This window comes from Macaca mulatta, chromosome 6 (genome assembly GCF_049350105.2).
Source record: "Macaca mulatta isolate MMU2019108-1 chromosome 6, T2T-MMU8v2.0, whole genome shotgun sequence".
Classification (NCBI taxonomy): Eukaryota; Metazoa; Chordata; class Mammalia; order Primates; family Cercopithecidae; genus Macaca; species Macaca mulatta.
This window is the reverse complement of record NC_133411.1, coordinates 185,111,055-185,119,379: the sequence shown is the minus strand read 5'-3', so window position 1 is coordinate 185,119,379 and position 8,325 is coordinate 185,111,055.

Genomic DNA, 8,325 nt, shown 5'->3' with positions numbered 1-8,325 from the left:
TATTTTGAAACGGAGACTTACTGTGTCACCCAGGCTGGAGTACAGTGGTGCGATCTTGGCTCACTGCTGCAAGCTCTGCCTCCTGGGTTCATGCCATTCTCTTGCCTCAGCCTCACGAGTAACTGGGACTACAGGCGCCCGCCACCATGCCCGGGTAAGTTTTTGTATTTTTGGTAGGTAACACGGGGTTTCACCGTGTTAGCCAGGATGGTCTCGATCTCCTGACCTTGTGATCTGCCTGCCTCAGCCTCCCAAAGTGCTGGGATTACAGGCGTGAGCCACCGCGCCTGGTCAAAATTATCCATTTTTCAGTGGGTGATTTGTGGCATTCAGCACCGTCACAGCCTTGCACAGGCATCGCCTCTGTGTAGTTCCAAGACATTTCCACGACCCCAAAAGGAAACCCCATACCTATTAAACAGCTGCTCCCTGCTCCCTGCCTCCCCCGCCCCCTGGGTTCTGCCTCTGTGGCCTGGCCTCTTGTGGACATTTCATCTGGACTTTTGTCTGGCTTCTGCCACTCAGCATAAGGTCTTCTGGCTTCCTCCACCCTGTGGAATGCGTCAGGCCCCCTTCCTGTGAGGGGTGAAGAGTGTTCCATCACCCGTTCACCTGGGGACGGACATGTGGGTGCCTTCCACCCTTTGGCGATTATGCAAAGTGCTGTCAGGGACATTCCCGTTACAAATAGCTGAGTCTCTGCTTTCAGTTCTCTTGGGTAGGTACCTAGGCCCCACGTGTGAAATTGCTGGGTCATTGTTTTGTTTTTTGAGGAGCTGCCACGCTGTTTTCTGCAGTGGTTGAACCGTGTTCCATTCCCAGCAGCAGTGCACGGGGGTCAGTGTTTATCACGTCCTCACCACCCCGTGTTACTCTGGTGCGTGTCTAACTCTGGCCATCCAGTGGGTGCACAGTGCCATCTCACTGTGGCTCTGGCTTGCCTTTCCCTGGTGACAGTGCTACCGGGCATCTTTTCCTGGGCTTGCTGGCCAGTTGCATCTCATTGGAATGGCATCTCTTTGAGCCCTCTGCCCATTGTCTACATCTGGAAAACCCAACAGCCTGTCCCATTTTTAGTGTCCCGAGTTTAAGCATTTCTCTGCCCAAACCATCAAGCAGCTTCATCCAGAGGCGTCTTCATCAGTGCCTGAGCCCCAGGTCTCTTTTGAGGAGGGCGTGGGATCATCTGATTTCTCCTGTGGGCACTGAGTCACCACCATCCTCAGGAACCCTGGGAACATTGTCAGAAGACCTCCTTCCCCCAAACCTCAACTGTGCCTGGACCCCTTCCCCACCCACGGCAGAGGGCTGCATGTCGTTTTAGTAGTGTCAGGAGACTTGGGTCCTGGTCACAATTTCACCATGAGTGTAAGAGGCGAGTGCTGGGCCTCCGTTTCCCTGCACAGAATGGGGGAGGGACGTCCGTGTTCTCCAGTGGGTGGCTCAGGCTGGGTGCTGGAGGAAAAGCCTCTAGGAAGAGAGGGCTGTGCCTTTGTGTGCAGGGATGGTGGTGCCTCCGAGGCCAGGACTGGCTCCCATCTCTGCTCCTCCTCCCACTGCTCCTCCACGCCACTCCTCCTGGCTGGGGGCCCAGGAGGAGAGGTCTCTGCAGAGGCCCTGCACCCCACACTGGGTCCCCCACTCCACATGTTGGGAAGAAGGAATTTAAGTCTGGAACTGAGAATGCACTGCCACGATGGTGACTGTTGTCCTTATTGGACACCAGGGAGGTAGCTGTCCTTGGCATTTATTGAGTGCCCAGTGTATGCACTAGGCTGTTCATGCATCTGCAGAGACCAGGGTTTTCTTGATGGTTTGGCAGAGAGATGCTTAAACTCAGGGCACTGGGAACAGGACAGGCTGTCGGGTTTTCAGGTGGAAGCACTGGCTTGTAGATGAGTGCAGCTGGGCGGTGGAGCCGTGAGCTGAGGCCGCTGCTCCCAGAGTGAGGCTCCTGTGGACCATCCCGTCACTCCAGCCTGCCCCAGGCCTCTCCACACCTGCTCAGTGCCGGGCATCAGGCCATGGCGGGTGGGCGACCTGATGCCTCGTTCTGCCCCTTCATGTGTAGACACAGCTGGTGTCCAGCAGCATGTTCCAATCGAGGTCACCAGACGGACAGAACAGATTCTGTGGCAGTAAAGTACCAACGTGCAAGCAGCACCTACCGCCATGCCAGGCAGGGGCTGAGTCACACGCCCCTAAACAGGGAATAAACTGTTCTGACTGCCACGGAGTTTCTTTCTCTCTAGCAGCTAAATGAGCACTATGAACAGTTGTAGCAGCACCACCAGACACCAAGTAACTGGCCCCCAAGCCCTGTTCCAGCAGCCGTAACTGCAGCTCCAACTGCACAGGAAACCGGTTTCAGTAACTCACTCCTGGGAAGAGACCACCCGCCACGGGCTGGCTCTGGCCGGTTTACAGAGGCTGTGCACTTGTGTGCCTTTGTGTCCTGAAGACCTTTTGAGGTATAAGGCCTAATTATAATACATTTAAATATTAGGTCTCCACCCCATAGTGAACATGGGTGATATGTTGCATGTATGTATGTTTGGTATACATGCATCAGGACCATCCTCATGAATATTCACAGCTCCCCCGTAACCTGTGGAAGGTTTCTATTCAGCCAGCCTGTCCAGCGTAAAGCTCCTGCCCCAACTCCCCCTCCTTCTGTGTGCCAGGCTCTGGCCTTGGCAGGAGGCACACGTCCCAGCCTGCAGGATGGCCACGTTGCGCACTATAAACTTTCATAAGAAATCAAGTCTCTGGTTGTGCCAGAAGCTCTTTAGTTTAATGCAGTCTCATACCAGGCCTCAGCGACACGATGTACCCATGTAACAAACCTGCACGTGAAGCCCCTGAACCTAAAATGAAGCGAAGAAAAAAAGTTTCCTTTTGTTTTCCGAATGTATGAATCTTGTGATTTTTTTTTTAAGTTAACGGAGTGAATGGAATGCTTCCTTTGTAGAGCAGCATTTCAGGTCTGCGTTAGCTTTCATTACCCTGTCACTCCGCAACCCTCCGGTTAATTTCCCTGACTGTGTGTGTACTTGTCAGTCAACTCACAGTTGCTGAAGCAGCAGGAAAACGCACACTTGTCTTCCCCTTGGTCTGGGTCATAGAGCGGCAGGTCTTTCATCCCATGTTTGACAGGTATCTCTGTGCTGGAGATTTTCAAACAGGAATTTACATGTGGCTTTTTAAACATGTTTGCAATTTCTCTGCTATTCTCCTCCTGAGAGGTGGCCGTCTATGCCTCTTCTCATGGGGCCGGGCACTAGTGCTCACTTCTCCCTGACAGGTGACGTGGAGGGGATGCTGAGAAACTTCCCAAGCTACGTTTCAAAAGGCCACGAGCCTCTGCCTGGTTTACTCCAGTCACTCACCTGTGGCGCCCTCGGCCACCAAGTCAAGGCTCTGAAATGTCCTGCGATTGCCCGGCTGCTTGGAAGCCCAGAACAACAGAAAGTCTCCTGTAGGTTCTCCAGCCAAGCCCAGTGACCCTGGCAGACCCAGGAGTGATGTCCCCTCTGGATGATTCCAGCCCCTTGCTGTGGATTCAGCCCCAGCCAGTGAGCCTTCTCTGCAATCCCCAGACATCAACACGTAGCAAGAAGCTATCTTTTCTGTGTCTTGTGTGAATTCCTATCCCCATGAAGCATCAACAAAACAAAATGGTGGTTTTCTACCAGCATTTTGGGGTATTCATTTAAAAAAATGAATAAATTCCCAATAAACGCACCCGGAATAACACACTTGTAGCACATTCACAAGGTACAGAAGAAGGCACACTGAAATCTGGGTTTCTGCCTTTCCCTCTTCTGCAGCCTGCCAGCTCCCGCCTCTGGAAGTAACAGCTGTTTAGTTTTTGTACATTTGTCTAGATGTATTAATTGAACAATCACATATTACAGACACCGTGACAAAGCTTTCTAAGGGCTTTGCCTGCCAGAGTGAAAGACACATTCAGTTTTCATTCCCTGTAAACACCCAGGTGGCAGCAGGAAGGAAAGCCTTTTGCTCTTTTCAACTGTTCCCTATAAATGGAAGTCCAAGCTGCTCTTTTAAAAGTTGCTTTTGAATGCTGTTCCTCCAATGAGATGACTTTTTTTATTTAATGTATTCTCTAGTTTTAAAAAAAATTCTTCCTCAATTTGCATTGGTGATGTGTATGTTTTCTAGTGTTTTTTAAAGTCTCACCACTGTCTCTCTCTCTCATGCATATATATATATATATGCATACACATGTATGTGTATATACATATGTATATATATCCACGTATATTACGTGCAAACACATTTTTCTGTTCAGTTGTTAACCATTATAATTCTCTATTTAGACAGGTAATATTACCTGTTCCTTCCCAAATCCTGTCAGTCACTTTCTCAATTAGGTAATCTGTGAAAAAATGGCAATGTCTATGTTAATGCAGTTTTTATATCTCACCAATGCCCATTTGATTGAATAGTTCTTAAAGCTTGTGATGAATCCGCAGTGATGGAAATTTGCACTGAACCATTTCATTTTGTAATGGGTATCTACTTTGTTTTAAATGTGATAATGCTCTCATTTTTATTCTCTAATTTTCAGTTGTTCCGTCTTTTGCAGGACCTGTCAGCTGCCTTCCAAGTGCTAATTCTCATGAAGAGATAATAAGAATGGGTGTGACTGGGTGTTGATTGATGAGCCGAACACATTTAATCCTGGAGTTTGAGGTTATCGGAACTCCCCATTTAGAAAATCATCCTGTATTTCCAGATAAACACATTGTTGAACATATAATGCTTCTTTTTTCTTCATCTCCGAGTGAATAGCCAGTCTTTCATGTATACATTCACAGAGAAAGCTCTCAAGAACTCAAAGAGATTCAGAAATTAGTAAGTATATTGCATACAGAGAAAAACAGTAGATGATATAGATAGCTGATAAGAGATTCTATACAATTCCTATGAGTTATATTCTTAGAGATTAACTTTTAAAAATTGAATTTAGGCCAGGCACAGTGGCTCACTCCTGTAATCCCAGCACTTTGGGAGGCCGAAGTGGGTGGATCACCTGAGGTCAGGAGTTCAAGACCAGCCTGGCCAACACAGTGAAAACCCATCTTTACTAAACATACAAACATTAGCCGAGCGTGGTGGTGCCTGCCTGTAGTTCCAGCTACTAGGGAGGCTGAGGCAGGAGAATTGCTTGAATCCGGGAGGCGGAGGTTGCAGTGAGCCAAGATCGCACCACTGGACTCCGGCACCGCTGGACGACAGAACCAGACTCTTGTCTCAAAAAAAAAAAAAAATTGACTTTATACAAAGGCATTTTATACTTTCATCTGGAACAAATTTAAAACTGCCGAATACAGAAATAGCTGATGACTCAGGAATAGTAAAATGGGTGGGGATAGTCTTTCAAATCCAGGAAGGAACCTCATTTTATTCTGAATGTGTTTTGACCCTCTTCACCCTGAAATTTTCACTATAGAATATATTTGGAAGGTGGGTCTTTTTTCCTCATTTAACGTTTATCTCATACACAGGGAATAGTACTGTGGGTGTGGGATTCAGATTTTGAAATGAAGCATGGACTCTGAGTGGCCCCTTGTCCTGTGAAAGTGCGCTGGTCTGGAGAGCGGCAGTTGGACCCCAGAGTGTGGCGCGTGTTCCTGTGTTCATTTGAACATTCTCTGATGACCTGTCGCTGAGGTCATGTGATGATGCGTATCCTGTCTCCACCCCAACTGCCGCTGGGTTTGAACTGCCGGCTGGACCACTCACCAGAATGGGAGGCAGCCTCTGCTGCTGTGGTGAAGGTAGGCTCACGTCCGTCTTCTCACTGCAGCTTCTTCACATGGGCCACTTGTACTTAAAATGTCTTCCTGATTTATTTATTTTTTCCCCAACTCCAGTTGGATATTAAGAAATCATTATTTTTAAGTATATACTGGCGGAAGTAAATAAGGAACAACAATTTTGATTTTTCTCCTTCACTTTCCTTATTCTCCCAGAAACTGCTGATTTTGTCAGCTGTTGAGCTGTATTTCTCCATTTCTTCTATGGGCCCATGAATTCTGGGCTTCCAAATCCCAAGTGAATATCAGCCTCCAGCCAGAGCTCCCCTGTCTAGGGTACCAAGCTTGCTTGTGTGACCCTTGCTTCAAGGGCCCTCTCCTCGGAGACACAATGGCTTCTGCCCCTGCCTGGGCTACAGAACTTTTTCGTGTGTTCAGTCTGCTCTTAGGATCTTAGGGAAGAAGAGAAGAGTCCTGCCTGTACCAGTGTGAACGCCTGTGCCTGGAATGCTTGCCCACGGCTTCCCTGGGCTGGCTCCCTCTGGGAAGCTTTCCTCCACTCTTCCCAGATTTCCCGTGAACAGCATGCTTGTAGCACCATGGCCGCTTACACCCCCTGTGCAGATGGCATTGGATCGTCTCTCTCTTTGCCTATATTCTTCTCTGGAGCACAAGCTCTAAGGGTGGGAATATCATTGTGTCCTCAGCACCTAGCTAGGTCCTTTGGACAAAGGAAATACAGAAAACAGTTGACAAAATAATTGAATTCAGAATCTTCAACTCAGATTTCTGTGTTAGGATCTAAAAACTGTCTGTGCAGCCATTTGGACCTCAGTGTGAAGTGGTGTTAAAAGGTGAAGTCTATTCTTCAGGAAGTAAACCTCTGCCAGGCGGATCATGCTCAGACATTCGATTGAAGTTTGTCCAACAGTTTCTTGCTTTGGAAGGTGTCCCTCTTGGTGGAACACAGTAAGTGTCAAAGATGGACAACTAGTCAATCCCCTGTTTGTACATGTATAGGAGAAGATCCCAAATTAATGTTTGGAGGACAATTTTGTTGTAACAGACACTGTTGAGGCTCAGTTGTACAGAACTGGAAAAGCCTTTAGATGTGCATGTGTCTAGATTCAGCCTTTGTTTAACATATATTCCAATCCTGATCCTGCCTTCACCAGCTGCAAAGAGTAGCTGACATGTGACCACAACACAGGAGCTGCTGAAGAGGGAGTATTACCACCTCCAACTCGCGGCCACCTGGTATTTTCAAAAGCCAGCCGAGAGAGATTTACAGAGCTATGGAGAGAACATGCAGTCCATCCAGGCATCTCAGTGAGCTAAATTTCTCAGTCAGTCACCCCGTGGCTTCTGGATGTCACACTTCCTGCCCATACCAAATGGGGCACCTCAAAAGGAGCAGAGCCTAAGAAATGGGATTTAGTATTTACTGTAAAATTGGGTTTTTGAGACTCCCCATATTCCACAGATTCATCTCCAAAGGCCTCAGCTTTCTCTTTTAATACAAGGCAGAGAGGCACAGACCACAGCTTAAATAATTTATTAGCTGCTGATTTTCCCCAAGTTTGAGTAAGACCCTTCTTTTAACAGACAAAATGTGGGTGAGATGGCAAAATAATTCACAAAAAACTGGTGCCTCTTCTTTTTTGAGGTGGTGATGGGCTTGTGGAACTCAGCTGGTGACATTTACCTTATAAGTGGACTGGAAGGTGTATGTGGGGTCGTCTTTATCCTCTGGGATGTATCTTCACTGAATTAAACTGACTTCCATCTAACTGGAAAACTGTAAAGGCTCATTATAGAAGCCATCTGCTTCCACCAGATGGCTATACCTTCTTCACAGGCAGCCACAATCAATGTTGAGCCGCAAGTTGAGGCCTTGGCCAAGCACACGGCTGCAGCTTTGAGTAATACGCACCGTGCCCTTACCCTCCTAAGGACATCGCTCAGATTAGGCAGGTGGCCTTACCAAACCGAATGGCAAAGCCATTTTAACAGCAACTTAAGGGGGAACTTGTGCTTCGATCAAAATGAAATGTTGCAGCACATTCCAGACTACTCACATATTACCCAGGCTAAGAAAGCTTTAGACACTCGTATCTCTGCCACTGATGCACTGTCAGCCAACTCCTTATCGGCTTGCTCCCAACAACTGCCCAGTCTTTGGAAAACCTTCCTGTTAGTTTACCTGGGATAATTTTACTTTTCTTTGATGTTGTCGAGTATATTATGATTGTACTCTTTGTGGAGGAACACAAGATAAGCTTACTCGATACCTTCTTAAATTGGATCCTTATTAATCCTCCAGGTTTCACTTTTTGCTGGAACTCAGAGCTGCAAATGATGCTTAACATACCAACGCTTTCTGACTGAGCTCCTCTCTACCCTGAATACAAGAGACCCTAATAGTTATGTGGAAATGTCATCGCCCCTGTTCAGCATGAAGTTACAGAAGATGGACCTTCATCCTTCTGCAACCCCTGGATTAAGGGTCCTCTTGTAAAAGGGAGGGGGGGAATATGTA